At 39.1% G+C, this 16,752-nt stretch overlaps 1 protein-coding gene across 2 annotated transcripts in view; it reads left to right on the forward strand.

Moving 5' to 3' along the window:
- Positions 1-2,324: 2,324 nt before the first annotated feature.
- The window catches only part of PELI1 (pellino E3 ubiquitin protein ligase 1), a 56,129-nt gene continuing 41,701 nt past the window's right edge, over positions 2,325-16,752 (forward strand). Inside the window, exons 1-2 of one of the 2 annotated variants that reach the window (XM_003830894.7) lie at positions 2,325-5,968; positions 6,524-6,732. The gene's annotated coding sequence lies outside the window, so the exon portion shown is untranslated. The remainder of the gene's footprint in view (positions 5,969-6,523; positions 6,733-16,752) is intronic. The other variant, XM_034953266.3, reaches the window with a different exon arrangement.

Below are 16,752 nucleotides of genomic sequence, written 5' to 3' on the forward strand. Positions count from 1 at the left end.
GGATTCACTTTCTTACTGAAATGACTAGATGGCTGAATATACCAAATTGGAAACTGCAGATAAGCAACAAACGGATAGCCCCTCTGGTGAAAGAAATGTAGGTATTTAACTAGATATGTAGACTGAGCATATATACGGTAATTGGAGGTGCACTCATTTTCCACGACTGAACTGTTCTGAATTCAAAGGACTGTAGATTCTGAAGAACTGTACAGAACTGTATGGTGGAGGTAAAGTCACAATTTCACAAAGGAATCTACAGATTTTGATATATAAGTGAATGTCACCATGATTTTCTACACCTGACTTTGGAGAACAAACCCGAACATATGTCTAACCTGTGGGCCATCTACCTTATTATTGTGGTTTGGTTTCAAAGTACTACATATTGACTGAGCATTTGCTGCATTCCAAGCCTGGGCTAAGCACTTTACATGTATTTTCTCCTTCAAGAAAAACTAATTAAACTAATAGTAAATGATGCCCACACGAAAGATGCTGTATCCCTGGAATTTTAGTGACAAATATAGGAACCTCAGAACTATGTTGAAATGCTGGCAACACATGGATCTACCTGATTCTGACAAAAATACTCTATTTCATGAAACTTCTATAGGCTTGTGAGTCTGATTAGGTTCAGCTATACATAACACAGTACAAAACAGCAATGTCTTTATACAACATAGAAGTTTGTTTCTTGGCTGGGTATGGTGGCTCACACCTGTAATCCCAGCACTTTGGGAGGCTGAGGAGGAGGATTGCTTGGGCCCAGGAGTTCAAGACCAGCCTGGGCAATATAGCAAGACTCTGTCTCTATTTTTTTAATATAAAAAATTTTTTAAAATAAAAACAAAACAAGTTTGTTTCTCACTTAAAAGAAGTCAGGAGGTAGAGTCCAGAGCTGGTATGTCAGCTCCACGGTCTTTAGGGACATAGATTTCTTCCTTATTTCTGCTTCTCCATCCAAGCTTTTTATTCTTAAGATTTCATTTTATCTCCACTATTGACTTCTTAGCCACATCTGTTTTTTTCATTTTGACGACTGCTCTAAGGTTTAGCTTATGCATTTTTAACTCATCACGATTTACCTTCAAATAATAGTATATTTCATGTGTAATGTAAGACCTTTCTATATAATTCCACTTCTTCCTTCCATCCTTTGAGCTATTGTTATCAAACTTTACATGTTAGAAGACTTCAGCTAGAATTTTGTCCCTTATATAAAAATGCTGACAGAAATCTTTAATTATGAACCTGATAATACAGTCTTGTCATTTTTATTTTAAAGTCAGTTATCTTTTTTCAAAAAATTTTAAGTCAGGGGGAGAAGTTTTTTATAATTACTCATATATTTATCATTTCTGGCACTCTTCATTCTTTAATATAAATCCAAGTTTCCAAGAAGTTGCTTTAACATTTCTTGAGGTGCAGTTCTGCTGGTGACATCCTCACAGCTTTTGTTGTCTTAAACTTCATTTTTGAAAGATTATTTTCTCTAACTATAGGATTCTATGTGTCAGGGTGTTTTGTTTGTTTGTTTGTTTTGAAACAAGGTCTCGCTCTGTCACCTAGGCTGGAGTGCAGTGGCGCATTCACAGATCACTGCAGCCTCGACCTTCTGGGCTCAAGTGATCCTCCCACTTCAACCTCCGGAGTAGCTGGGACTACTGGCGTATGCCACCACGCCCAGCTAATTTTTGTATTTTTTTGTAGAGACGGGGTTTTGCCATGTTGGCCAGACTGGTCTCAAACTCCTGAGCTCAAGGGATTCACCCGCCTTGGCCTCCCAGAGTTCTAGGATTATAGGCTTGAGCCACCATGCCAGGCAGGTTTTTTTCCCAGCACTTTGGAAATGCCTTTTCATGGTCTTCTGACTTGAACAGTTTCTGATTAGAAGTCTACTGATATTTGGCCGGGCGTGGTGGCTCATGTCTGTAACCCAGCACTTTGGGAGGCCGAGGTGGGAGGATCACAAGGTCAGGAGATCGAGACCATCCTGGCTAACACGATGAAACCCCGTCTCTACTAAAAATACAAAAAATTAGCCGGGCATGGTGGCGGGCGCCTGTAGTCCCAGCTACTCCAGAGGCTGAGGCAGAAGAATGGCGTGAACCCGGGAGGTGGAGCTTGCAGTGAGCCGAGATCGCACCACTGCACTTCAGCCTGGGCGACAGAGCAAGACTCCATCTCAAAAAAAAAAAAAAAAAAAGGTCTGCTGATATTTTGTGTTTATTCCTCTATACATAATTTGCCTTTTTCCTCTGGCTGCTTTTAATATTTTCTTATTATTGGTTTTCAACAATTTAATAGTGACGTATTTTGCAGTGGTTTTTGGGAGTGTGTGTTTACTCTGCTTAGGGGTCCTTGAGCTTCTTCAATCTGTGGGTTTATAATTTTCATCAAACGTGAAAATATTTTCAGCTATATTACTTCAAATAATTTTTCTGTCACCTCTCTGACCCATCTCTCATCTGGAACTCCAATTACACAAATATTAAGAGCACTTGGTATTATCCCATAGATCACTGAGACTCTGTTTTGGGGGGTATTTTTTCATTTTTTTTCTTTGTGTGCTTTCTTTTGGCTAGCTTCTACTGCTATGTCTTCAAGTACACTAATCTTTTCTTCTGAGTGTCTAATTTGCTCTGTGCCTAATCTGCCTCTGAGTGTTAATCCCATCCAGTGAAATTATTTCAGAAATTGTCATTTTAATTTCTAGAAATTTCATTTTTTATATCTTTGATTTCTCTCTTTCAGCATACTGAGCATACTTATTGTAATTGTTTCAACATTGTTGACTGCTAATTCTATCATCTCTGTCATTTGTGACTTTATGTTGACTGACTCTCCTCCTGGTTGTAGATTACTTTCCTGCTTCCTTGTATGTCCTAGTTCTCTTGCTACTTCCCAGGCATTTTCACGATCTTCCTGCCTACACCTTAAGTGCTGATGTTCTTTAAGGTGCTATTATTGACTCCTTTTTCTGCTGTGCATACTCTCCATGGGTGATCTCATCCATTGCCATAATTTCAACAGCCATTTATATGATGGTATATTCCAGTTATATCTTCTGCTGCCCAAATCTGTCTCCAGGGCACAAGAGTCATGTACATAACTGATCACTAGCTCATAAGCACACAATCCAAAAATCTGGGACCCATCATTGGCTTCTTCCTTGCAGTAGACACTGTGGTCCACTTCTCAGACTCCATGCTTCTTTTTCTGAGTAATCAGCTCAATTTTCACTGGGATATTTGCACCTCCTCATCACAGCTTTGGTAGAAGCTGACTTCTATGGCTCTAAGGGTACACACATGTCTTCATCCTAAGATAATTATCCTTGTGCCATCTCCTGGCAGCCATTGTTGGTTTATGTAGGGACATGTGACTAAATCATTGAGGCTTCTCAGAAAGGAGTTTTCTTTCCTTTACAAAAGAGCTTCCAAAAGTGAATCTTTTTCTTATTTCTTCTTGGACCTAAATAGCGAAACTTAAAGCTACACAAGTTGTTGGCAACCGTCATTTGACAATAAAGCTAATACTAAAGAAGAAAAAGCAATTAAAATGAGGGAAAAAAAAGTGCCTTTAATGACATCTCTGATTTGTTGAATCAGTCATCCCTATAGACTGCCTCTTTCCTGAACTTCCTAGCTAGATGGTTCAATAAATCTCCTTTATTGGTTAAGCCAGTTAGAGCTGGGTTTTCTGCTGCTTTCAACCACAAGCATCATAATTCATAACTTTACTTTTCCCTTCACCCCCAAACCTAGGCAATTAGTCACTATGTTCTATATTCTATCCCCTGAATAGTGTCTGATTACCCTCAGTTTTCTCTTCTGCCACTGCCTTACCTTAGTTCAGTCTCTCATGGTTTTTTCCCCTGTAATACTGTAACAGGTCCCATACATACCACACTCCATAGAGTGATCTTTCTAAAATGCCTATCTTATCAAAATTTCATCTGCTTACAATCCTTGTGTGGCTTCCCATTGTTTCCAGGAAAAGGTTCATGTTCCTTAGCATATTGTGCAAGATTCTTCATTACCTAAGCTGTCTCCCTTACCTTTTTCAGTGTCTCCTCTTGCCACTCCCCCAACTCCATTCTACTGCCAGCAATGCAACTATTTGCTGAACCAAAATACGTTTGGGTCTCACACCTCTAGGTATTTGTGCTTGATGCTCTCCCCAACACCACCCCCAATGCTCTCACCCACCTCTGTCTTCCTCCTCCCCTACCAAAATACACAAACATGCTAATTCCTAGTTATCTCAAGTGATCTTTGAAGCATTTCCTGATTTTGCCCACATCTGTGGGTAGCTGTGCATTTTCCTATTGTAGTACTTCTCAAATTAAGTCTATTTACCTGTCTCCTCCTTTGCATAGTAAGCACTCTGAAAATAAGAATGTTTCTTTTACATTTTTGTATCTCTATTTCTGGGGCTCAAAACAGTGCCTAGCACAAGTAGACACTCAACAAGCATTTTTCGAATGAGTGTATAATTATATAGTCTGTAGATATAAGGATTTCTGATCTTGAGACTCTCTGAAAGCCTTGCTCCAAAAGTGTGTGATTCCTAAGCATTAATCTCTTTCTTCCAGGGTGTGGGGTTCTAGGTAGGTGGAGAAGGAAAACAAAAGCGCTCAGGACGCGTTGCCTTTAGCTCTCCGGAGAGCCAGTAATGTGTCCTGCCTTTCTCCACCCGCCTCCCTACCACCTATCCACACCTGGGTGCCCAAGATGGGTGTAGACTTAGCTGACCAGCCCAACAACATACTCATACCTTGGTTCAGACTTCTCTTATTACCAAACTAAAGTTGGCCAATACACATAAACAATTTTCAACTTGTCTTTTGAACGTATACTTTATGAAATTTGTATGTCTTAAAAACTGTAGGCCTTAAAATGAACGAACCCGGATTCTTTTATAGTAATCAAGTAAAATATAGGGTTCTTAATTCTGTACTTTGCCTTTGCTAATCTTAAAGTTAGATGTGACTAACTGAGCAAAGTAATTAATTACGGGACTTTGATAGTGGTGATATTCCTAAGTTTTATAACCTAATTGTTCAATTACTGGAAACAACTACATTTCGACAAGCCTTAGGTAAAGAAAATTGAATTTAGCCAGAGAAGATTCAATTGAGGGAAGTGAGGGACAGAGGTATTTGTGATTTAGGGTTTGTGGAAGATAAATTACGCAGCAGGGAAGACTGAAATACGGAGAGAAAGTCAGACCTCACTGGGTACTTGTGACTGGTAAGGCTAGGAGTTGGAGGTGGAGCAAAGTAGGAAGGACCGTCTAAGGGTTGGATCCCCAACAACACTATAATACAAGACCGTCCTTGTTCAGCCAACAGCAGCACTGAACACGTTCGCTAAGTGTGTCGGTGACCATGGTAACGGTGGGAGGGGGCGGCCCAAACCTCGCCATCGAGCATGCTCAGTGCAGAGCGAGCCTGGTAGGGTGCTGGACAACAATGAATCCCTTTTTTCTTCAACCGGAGAACTACAATTCCCAAGAGCCTTCTCGGTGCGGCGACACCGCCTTCCGCTGTGGCCCTACAGCGTCCCCTCCCTCAGGCCCCGCCCCCCGACTAGACCCCTCCCCTCCCTGCGAGTGTGTGTCAGTGACCCAGAGGCGGTGTGAGGCGGAGGGACCGTCGGGGGGCGCCGCCGCCGCCTCCACTAGCAGCAGCGGCAGCAGCGCCAGCCCCGCGGTGCGGTCCAATTGGTCCCCAGCCCTCCGGGAGCGCACCACAAAGCAGCCCCAACGCCTCTCCCTGCGTCCGCGGCTCCTCAGCGCTCGGCTCCGTGGTCAACTTCCCCTCGCTGGGCTCGGCTGGCTGGCGCGGAGGGCAGCGGCGGAACGGCGGGCTGTCTGCTCGCGCTCCCCGCGCACAACACTTCACCCTCTCGCCTCGGGTCTCGGGGGCTGCTCTGGGATCCCGGCCACCAGCAATTGTCCGGTAAGTGTGACCGCGGGGCGCCGCGGGATGGATGGCGGCGGGGCAGCCGAGGGGCGCGGGGAGGGCGGGCGCGCAACTTCCTCGGCGGCTTCCCCGGCGGCCAGCCAGCCGGCTCTCCCCGCCCGCCTGCGCGCCCCCGCGGCGGCGGGGAGCGGAGTTTGCGGCGCCTCCATCCCGCGCCCTGGCTCGAGGAAGCGCCTTTGTCAGGAACCGGCCCTACGCGGCCTCCCCCTCCGCCCGGGAGCGGGGCGCGCGGCGGCCAACTCCGAGCCCCGCGCCTGGCTGGCCGCGCGCTCCGGCTGCGAGAGGGGAGCTCTGCGGGTGGCGGGGAGGAGAGGGTAATGGGAGAAACAAAAGGGGCGGTGGGTTTCCCTTTTGTTTGTGCGGATCTGATAACTTCTTTTCCTCCCTTACATAATGCAGACTTCAAGTTAGTCATTCTTTTTATTGTTACGATTGTTGTCATCATCTCTGCGCGTCTTTCACATTTCCTTTCATCTTTGGATCTCAGAGCATTTTAAACACGCTAATTAATTTCACCCCCGGGTCCCCTAGGAAACAAGTTAATACGCCCGTTTCCCTAAGTGGGTAAACTGAGGTCGTGAAAAGCTCTCTAATTGATGGATACGCTTGATCTTCTACCGCGCCTCGTGTCTGAGGATATGAAAGCGTTTATGAGGAAGAACCCGTTCTCCAAAGCCCCGTGGAAAAGTTAAAGATGCTCGTTTTACTTACAGGTTAACTGAAGTCCAAAAGATGTCTAGGTAATTGTTACGTAGTTCAAACCATAATTCTTCTTACATAGTGTTTGAATCTTAAAACCTCTAAAGACTTAGTGAAAAATGCTCCGAGTAGGGAAATTAATGTAAATCATAAACTCACGTCACCATCTACTTTTATTTTTGTACGTGCAGGTCTGTTAGAGACAAGAGAGCAAGAAGGGGACAGAGGGCAGAGGTTTTTAAAAAATGTACATTTAACAGATTTTAATCACTACACACAAGGAAATGTGCCTTGGTTTTAACAGCACCAACAATATTCCTGTCGTTTAGTCATCAAACAGTATATCAACAAATGTTATTGAGAACTTTATTCATAAGGTGCTGGTTCTGCTAAAAACTGAAGCTTTATATATAAGAAAAGGTCATCTGTTTCAGTTCACAGGCTCTTTACTTTTTCTTACTCTGCAAAATGTTACTTTGTTTTCATTGCACATGATCTTTTGTTTCAGAAATGGCATTGTCCTTTACTGTGTCGAATATGTATTACTCTTACACTTAAGGATAAATGAATTTATTATTCAGTTTGCATAATAGGGTGAATTTAAAATATTTTAATTGTGGTAAAGGTTCACTTTATTCAGTTCTGTTTCAGTTTACGATGCGTTTTCTTTATAGCCAACAAAATATTTTCTGAGTGATAAGATTTACATGTCTCAAAACATTGTTCTTATTGTACAAATACAGCATATGAATTCCTTATTTTTTTTATTTATACCAACAACCTCTTCTGGAGAAAAATCTTTAACTCTGAGGACCTTATTTATTTTGTGAGTTTTTATTTCTTCGGTACCATACTGGAAAGCACCAAAAATTTAAATCAAGCATCACTTCTACTAGCTCTTTCCTCAGGTAAATAATAATCAGAGCTGTAGTAATAGTGAATAGTTTCACTTACTCTAAATTCTCTTAAATTTAATTTTGTACTATATAGTTGTCCTTACATTTTAGATTTTGGTGGTTGCATCAGAAAATGAAAGTGAGATGTTCGTTATTTTATTTTTTTTCCCCAAAGCCTTCTAACCTGTTCCCTTTCTATAGTATGTTAAAAGAGATCTTGAGTTTAAAATAAATAATTGGAAAGTAGAACAGTTATATGTATGGAAAGTTGCATGTAGTGAAGTGGTTATAGTGTCTCATGTAGTGAAGTGGTTATAGTGTCTCATGTAGTGAATGTACAGGTTTTAAAGAGGAAACTATCACCTAGCTTTTTATTAGCGTGGTAGAAGTGCTGTAATGTAATACTAGTAGTATTTATTTACTTCTAAAAAGTAAGCTGGAAATTTGCCTCAGTGGAATTTGTAGGGGGAGGGAATCCATCCTTTCCTTAAGATTGGCATTTAAATGTTCTTACAGTTGGTTATGTTGAACTTTTTCTGTGGTATTTTCAAGCCAGATTTACCAGGAACATTTGTACTTCAAGGAAGCTACTAACACTGTCTTGGCTCAGTCACTGGAATCCACAGGCAGAAGTTAGTGTTGACTGGCAAAGTCTGGCTTTGCAGGTTTCATAATTTCTTTGAGACCCCTTAAAGGAAATGACTGAAAAGTACGGGGTAGGAAGTTAGTCTAGTACTGCCAAATGCCACTGAGGCAAGTTTCAAAGGGGAAGCCAAAGGATGTTTCCATTTGATTTAAGTTCAGCCTCTTCTGGGTTGTCAGAATGTCACTTTTGTATTTTAAGAGTTCTATCATTTCAGAATATGATTTATTATGATTTTCTAGTAGGTCAGGTGGTAAGGACTGTAGATAGTCATTATGCTTCGTGGACAACTAATGTTTTTAGGCAGAAGCTTCTATAGCTGATAAAGATTTTAAGCCAAAGACTTAGAATTGAAAACTAATATATACATACACATTTTACCATAATACATCAATGTAGACCTATCCTAGTATTTATTAGGTTAGAAAGGCTTTTTGGATTATTTTACTATACAGATATATTTAGCTGTAAATGTTAAAATTTCATAATGACTAATATATGATGGCACTGAGGTGGCTTTAGGAGCTCCTTTGGGGGGGAAAAAAAAACATGTTATTCCAAAAGTTACATTTATGTCTTTGAGGACAGTAAAGCAGATGTAAAAGCCAGTGAGAAAAGGAAGAAAATCAGCAAAGTGAAGAAAACCTGATGAAGATGTTTTTAAATAATACAATGTAAAGATTGTTGGCAGCATTTATATATAAGGGACAAAATTCTAGTTGAAGTCTATAAACAGTGAATTCCACTTAGCACTTTCTGTTTATAGATTTCTAGCCATCTTTTCCAGATTCCCTCTGAATATATTACACAGGCAAAGTAAATAGAAGTCATTCTTTCAAGGGATTTGGGTTCTTGGAGATTTTTTTACACTTGTGGTAGTGGGGGAGGGGAAGTGCTTATTATATTTTCTTAGTTTTAAGTGTGACCTGTGCCATAGAATATTTCCCTAGACTAATGTGTGGGAACCTCAAGACAAGAATTATTGGTCATTGAAAGATCTGGATATGATTTCAAGTTCTGCCCCTAGGTTTTTTTTTTTTTTTTTGCATGTTGTCTTGAGTAGATCACTTCTATTTTTCCTTCAAAGGCTGAAAATAACTGCCTAACATACTATGTTTAGTAGGTCCTAAATACTTTTTGTTGTTTAATGAATTTACAGGTAATAAAGAGAAAGCACAATGTTTCTTGAATGGATGTCAGGGAATTTCTAATTTTTTTCTTTTTTGATAGAAAAAAGTAATCAAAACATAAACATCTGATTGGAGTCTTTCAATTAGCTTAGCTACCTTCAGAAATAAGCCTAGAGAAAGAGAGCTTCATCTGGTAGTTTAACAGAAATGAATTGTAAATGACTCTTAAGAAGAATTGACAATTTTTCAGAATGTTGTACTAGATGTTTTAGATTCTTTTTGCACATAAACTCCACTTCAGAGAAATGGAGTTCTACATAGTACTCTTGTATCGCCCCTGTAATACCTTTACACCTCAAAATACCAGTTGCAGAAAAACAGAATGTGTTGCTGATGCCTATAAATGGGAAAATCCTGACATCTGTCTTCATCCTCCAGTTAATCTTCATGTAGTTTTTTAAAAAATTAATTCAACACACATGTAATTTACTTCCTTTTCAGAAAATTTGTTGCTAATTTTTATTTTATAATGAGCCTCTTGGGATGTTGCTAATTCTAAAAATATGTAATACCCGCGGTTTCCCACCATCTTCTGCAGTTTCTTTTTCTATTATTTTTTTGGCTACAGTTTTCTTTTTCCCCTAAGCTGTCTAAAATAAGCTAAGAAATGTTTAAATGTAGTTGACAAGAAACACAGTCAGTAATTTATCATGCTAAAATTTCAACATACAAGGTGCAATGAAATCTGTTTTAGGGATAGTACACTTTTGAAGGGGGCTAAAGCAGGGACAGCAAATAAATTTCATTTGGGGTACCAAATCTGATTGTTTAGTGGTGGCTGCCTAGAGTGCTGTGTTTAGAAAACTGGGAGTCCTTGTTCAAACTTAGCAGGAAAGAGTACTGTGATTAGCAATTTCTGCTGTTGGTGAGCGGTGGACTTTTGGCATGGATGCCAAATACATTCAGTGTTTATTGATGCCGTTTACATGTCACAGGTCTAGATGCTGATACCTCACAGACTAAAATCTCTGCTTTCATGGTGTTTACATTCTAATAATAAGACACAAACCATAAAATAAATAAAATACATTGCGTTTTAAGAAAAATGGCTGGGCGCAGTTGCTGACACCTGTAATCCTAGCACCTTGAGAGGCTGAGGTGGGAAGATCCCTCTTGTCCAGGAGTTCAAGACCAGCCTGGGCAACGTGGTGAGACCTTGTCTCTACAAAGAAGTTTCTTAAAAAATTAACTGGACGTGGTCCCAACTACTCGGGAAGCTGAGGTGGGAAGATCACTTAAGCCTGGGAGATTGAGGCTGCAGTGAACCATGATTACACCACTGCACTCCAGCCTGGGCAACAGAGCGAGACCCTGCCTCAAAACAATAGAAGTTAAAAAATAAATAAAAGAAAAATGACCTGATTTATTCAAAAAATTAATAGCAAGAAATAGGGAGGGAGAACTATAAGATTAAAAGAGACTTAAGAGGCTTATCCACCAAATGCAATGTATGAAGCTTAGTTCTATCCTGCTTTGAGCAAACTAACTGTAAAAAGACATTTATTCAAAATTGGGGAAATTTAGACTCTGGATATTTAATGAAAAGGATTTGTCCATTTTTTCAGGTGTGAGAATGTACTTTTTAAGTGTTCTTTTAGAGATGTATAATGAAGTGTTTACAACTTAAAATGTGATGTGTGGGTTTTTACTTCAAAATATTGAAAGGGAGAGGAACATAGATGAAACAAGATTGGCCATATATTGAAAATTGCTGAAGGTAGATGCTATATGGATACATGAGGTTTCTTACTTCCTCTTTATTTTTGTGTATGTTTGAAATTTCCCCTAATAAACAGTTTTACACACAAACAGGAAAATAAAGCAGGGAAGGGGAAGGGAGAATAAATGGGATATGTGTATGAGGTTGGGAGGAGGATGCAGTTTTTTGCTTTCTGTTTCTTGTTTTTTGTTTTTGAGATGGAGTTCTGCTCTCATCACCCAGGCTGGAGTGCAGTGGGGCGATCTCAGGTCACTGCAAATTCCGTTTCCTGGGTTCAAGTGGTTCTCCTACCTCAGCCTCCTGAGTAACTGGGATTACAGGCACACGCCACCACGCCCAGTAGAGTTTTGTATTTTTAGTAGAGACAGGGTTTCACCATGTTGGCCGGACTGGTCTGAAACTCCTGACCTCAGGTGATCACCTACCTCCGCCTCCCAAAGTGCTGGGATTACAGGTGGGAGCCACCGCACCTGGCCAAGATGCAGTTTTAAAGGGTAGTGAGAAAAGACTTCATTGAGAAGATGATAAATAGTTAAAGTGAGTAATGACCTGAAGGAGGTAGCACAGCAAGCCTTGCAGGTCTCCTTGGAGCAAGACATTATACACAGAGGGAATAGTAAGTGCAGTGGCCCTGAGATGGGAGCGTGCCTACAACTGCAAGAAACTACAAGAAGACAAGGGTGTGAGCCAGGCATAGTGGCTTGCACCTGTAGTGCCAGCTACTCAAGAAGCTGAGGTGGGAGGATCATTTGAGCCCAGGAGTTCCAGACCAGTCTGAGCAGCATAACCCCAGATCCTGTCTAAACAAAACAAAACAAAACAAAACAAAAAAAACTAGCGTAACTAGATCAGGGTGAGCGTGAGTACATAAAATCAGCATCAGCATGGGAAAGGAAGGTTAGAGAAGACTAAATTGTGTAGGGCTGGTTATCCATCTTTAAAGGAAAAATATTTTATACACTTATCTAAAATAAGTCTTATACTTTAGAGTAGTCACCATGGAAGCTATACACTTAACAATACTAGCATTACTCAATATTTTTAGAAAAAAAAAATTTTTTTGTCGTCTAAGCCAGTTTAAGAGCCACACGTGAAAATAGCTCATTACTTTGTATTTGCTCCTTGTTTTTAAGGAAAAAAGGGGTGATTGGCCACGTGATATTTCATGTTATTTATCAGATATGACTCACAGAGGATCTTGACAGAAAGAAAATGGGAAGTAACTTGAGGCTATTTCTAAAAATCAGATCCAGTCTGAGAAGGCAGTTATTGTTTGTAAAAGTCAGATCCACCCATAGACTAAAAAGGAATTTTAATAATGTTGTGGATAATTGTAGCATCATTTGGAATAAGGGTATAACCTCTGAGAGTGACTAGTATGGAAGGCACCATACTAATTTGGATATTTTAAGGTCTCACAAAATGCGCGCACACACACACACACAAGATCATATACAATTCTTAATACTAAGTATCAAAACAGTCATTTCAGGTAAATTTCATTTATATTCTGCATTCAAGACTAAAGGGATGGTATTTAAAACACAGTGAAATTGTTTAAGTCTTGTCGCTGTGGCATACACTTGGGGAAGGAACTAAAAGACTAACACATGTTAGTGTTAAGAGATGAATCTGGCTCTTAAGTCTTCTTATATTCATGCTTCATTTCTCAGATTAGATTGTTTTGAGAACATTCTGATTTACCATAAGAACTGTTTTTATTAAAAAAGGCATAGGAAAAATTGGATCTCATCTAAATGTTTAAATGCCCCCAAAAACCTCAATAAATATGGATTGTAAAAATCTACTCTCAGGACAATATACATGTAGGATTACTAATTTTGAACAGTTACTATACTAGTTCATCCTTTAGAGGTACAGTTTTTCCAACCTGAGAAACTAAACATTTCAGTGATTTTTACTCTCCTGATAATATTGAGTAAAGAAAGCCATTCTTTTTCTTGTTATTTATGTCCAATGGTGGGGGAGCACAACGTTTTCATTTGTTTTGTTTTGTTTTTGAGACAGAGCCTTGCTCTGTCACCAGGTTGGAGTGCAGTGGCGCAATCTCGGCTCACTGCAACCTCCACCTCCTGAGTTCAAGTGATTCCCCTGCCTCAGCCTCCCAAGTAGCTGGGTTTATAGGCGCACACCACTACGCCCAGCTAAATGTTTGTATTTTAGTAGAGACAGGGTTTCACCATGTTGGCCAGGATGGGCTTGATCTCCTGACCTCGTGATCCACTGCCTCAGCCTCCCAGAGTGCTGGAATTACAGGAGTGAGCCGCCGCGCCCAGCCTCATTTGTATTTTTAACCAATCATTTAAAATGTAATGCCATGAAGTAGAACTTATGAACTTTTATTATGTAGTTAATTACATAGTGACCACTAAGAATATAAGTATATAACTGTGTAAGGAATACTTTAACAAAGCTTCCTATTTTAAACATTTTTCAGTAAATTGTTAGGAATCTAGTTCTTTAATTCACTCAGAGTTTTTGTCCCTTTAGTGTGTGTAGATGTATGTATGCATGTGTATGTATAGAGAGCCAGACTTTCTTACCATATACTGCACATATTATCAGGGCTGAGCTGCTAGACTAGATTATTTAACGTATTTTAAACACTAGTTTGTTAACATGGAACATCTGAGCCCATATTTAATTCCTGGGCTTTCCATTAACTCTGAAAGTCTTTTAAAACCTTTCATTCATCTAAAAAAAAAAAAAAAGTGGCAGTGGTTTTTCATAAAGATCTTTGAACTTCTATGATGATGACCATACTGAAGTGTAACTTATTTTAGAAAGCTTTCATTCAGGCTGTTGATTTGCTGGTAAGATCATGAATCTGTTTTTCATTTCCATTTTTGTGGAATAAATGAATAACTTCTGACGGAAGAGAGAGAGGGAAGGCAGCAAGAGAAGGAAGGAAAGGAAAAAATTGGATCTCACAAAATAGTAAATATGAGTATGGATAATTCTCTTAACTTGGATGTGCTTACGTGTCTATGACCTAATGAGCTAAGGCTCAGATGTGTAAATTAAGTAGAGAATAGAAGTAATAATACACCTTGCATTTGAAGAGAAGTTATTGCTTTGCAAAAGTGCATCTTACATTTCACGTTGACTTAAACCTTATGACCATGATAAAATCTATACTTAATTTTGGAAATAATAATGAGTAACAATAATTGAGAGATTATTTGAAAATTCAATCTATTAAGCTTTGTAGATTTTTACAGCAACAGGTTCAAGGTTATTCTTCTCAGCTTGTGCATTGCAAGATACTTGTAATTTCCTGCCTGTCTCACTTTCATCTATTCATTACTCTTCCAATAGCTCTCTTTATCATCCTTTGCCAGCTTTAGTCATGCCTATTGCTCTTCAACAGCGTTTTCTATGTTTGTCTGCCATTTTTATACTTATAAAGTAGACTTGGAATGAATTAAGGTTATAAAGTAGTAACCTGTGGATGGCAAGTACAATACTTTTCCTATTTGTGCCATACTTAATCTTTTTAAACTTCCCTTGCCTATTTCTGGTGTGTGCCTTGGTGGAGATCTCTCATCAGACACTAAGAGATAACTACATCACCTGTAGGATGCAATACTTTTTTAACTCAATAATGTAGGAAACAGTAGGAAACAGTTTGAGTTTAAACTCAAACTCACTGAGTTAATCCTGCATCCATCCAGAACCTACATACCTAAACTAGCAAAGTTTGATAGTAAAATTAACAGCCTAGTGGAATTTCAAAAACTATTTTCAGCTCTTGATGTTTGTTGTCTTTTCTAAAATTGTCAAACAATTGGGGACCTCATCATTACTGTAATACTAACCATATATGACCTTAGGGGAAAACTGTACTTCTGTTGAGCATCTCTTTCAGTCAAGAGGAAAAGATAAAAAGATAAGTAATGTGGTAAAGAAGGTTATAACTTCTTCCTTCCACAAGAATGAATTATGAAGTGACTGGCCCTGATATTTTTCTAGTAACTCATTGTAGTGCTCAACATATCATTTGGCTTAATCTTTAGAAGGCACAGTTTAATTTTATTTTTTAACAATAAGTGAAAACAATTGAAAGTGCTTTGTTGGTTCTTCAAAACTTTAATGTTGAATTCCTGGTTCTTGGCAGATACTATCCATAGTACTTCATGTTCCTCTGGGTTTATTTCAGATTTAATGAACTGCATGTACTGGAAGCACTAAAAGCTGATTGGCTTTAATTTAGACTACAGTTAACATGATGGATTTTTCTTTGAATTGTTCTCACTGTCATTCTTTAAATTTACCATCAAAGGATCAAAACATCCAAATTACAAAACTAAGTTTATCATTCATGAGAAAATGTGTTAAATACGTATCTTTTGTAAAGTAGCGGCTGCTTCTAATTAGAAACCGGTCCTATAGACATACCTTATGTATCAAAAAGCTTTTTAAATATACTTACTGCTTTACTGTTACTTTCATTTAAAATAGGATGATTCAGTTTCTGAACTAGCCCTGTCTGTTCTCCAAAGGAACTAGGATGAATTTTGAGGAGGGGCTCTTAAACTTTGAGCAGATCTGTAACTTCATTGAGAGCAGACATTTTTAAAAATTCATCACTGACATTTATTCAACAAAAAGAAGATCAGATTTTGCTAAAGCCTTTTGGTTGTGTCTCTTTTAGAAATAACATGTTGATTTAGTTGCATATAGTTCAGCTCTTAAGGACCAGTCTTTAAGGCTTTAGCCAGAATTTGTCTCCTAAAGCTGACTTTAAAATGGCTTCCAAAAGGATTTGCTGAGTTTCAGAACTGAGTAGGCTGCTAATGATTCAGTAGGCCCCCTCATTTTCCTCCTACTCCTTAAATTGAAGGCTCCTTCATACCATCTAGGTACCCTGAGTCATCATGGATAAACTCTAAAGAAGAATTGTCATATGGAAAAACTCTACATGAAGTAAGAATGTTAGAAAGCAGTCTGAGTCAGAGATCATTCATTGATCACAATGATACAATCTATAGGTTGTGGGCTTCATTTTAAATCTTTTAACGTACTTCCATGTATGTCCTTATTATAGGATTATAAATCCTATAATGCCCATAAAACCATCTGAGGTGTTTATTCCCAGTTAATTTCTAATTGGTTTGGTTTTTATTATCTATTACATGAAAAGGATTTTGTATTTTTTATTGAGTAAATAGGAGAGGCAATATGATACAGGATAAAAACCACTATATCAGAAGTTAGGGGACCTGGAGTTCTGGTTTATCTTCTCAATATGTGACCTTATATATTTCATTTAACCTCTTTGAGCTTGAGTTTCCTTATCTTTACAAGGTCAGTAACTCCATCACTCACACCCTCTTTGGAACCAACCCATGGCAGGTACAGCTAGTAGCTGTATCTGTATCGGTATCTGTATCCCAAACCAGTTTCAGGTAACTTTTTTATACAGCACTGTCAGAAACTATATATATAATTGCCATTCTGATGAAATCTCTTTGTCATCTCAGCTATATTGGGTCTCTTCCAGCTCCAGGATTCTATGACTTTAAATAATTTGCCTATAGAAAGTCTCTCTCTTCTATCTATACTGTCTCTTCACATTGAGTGCTCAGGGT

The sequence above is a fragment of the Pan paniscus genome, chromosome 12 (genome assembly GCF_029289425.2).
Source record: "Pan paniscus chromosome 12, NHGRI_mPanPan1-v2.0_pri, whole genome shotgun sequence".
Taxonomy (NCBI): domain Eukaryota; kingdom Metazoa; phylum Chordata; class Mammalia; order Primates; family Hominidae; genus Pan; species Pan paniscus.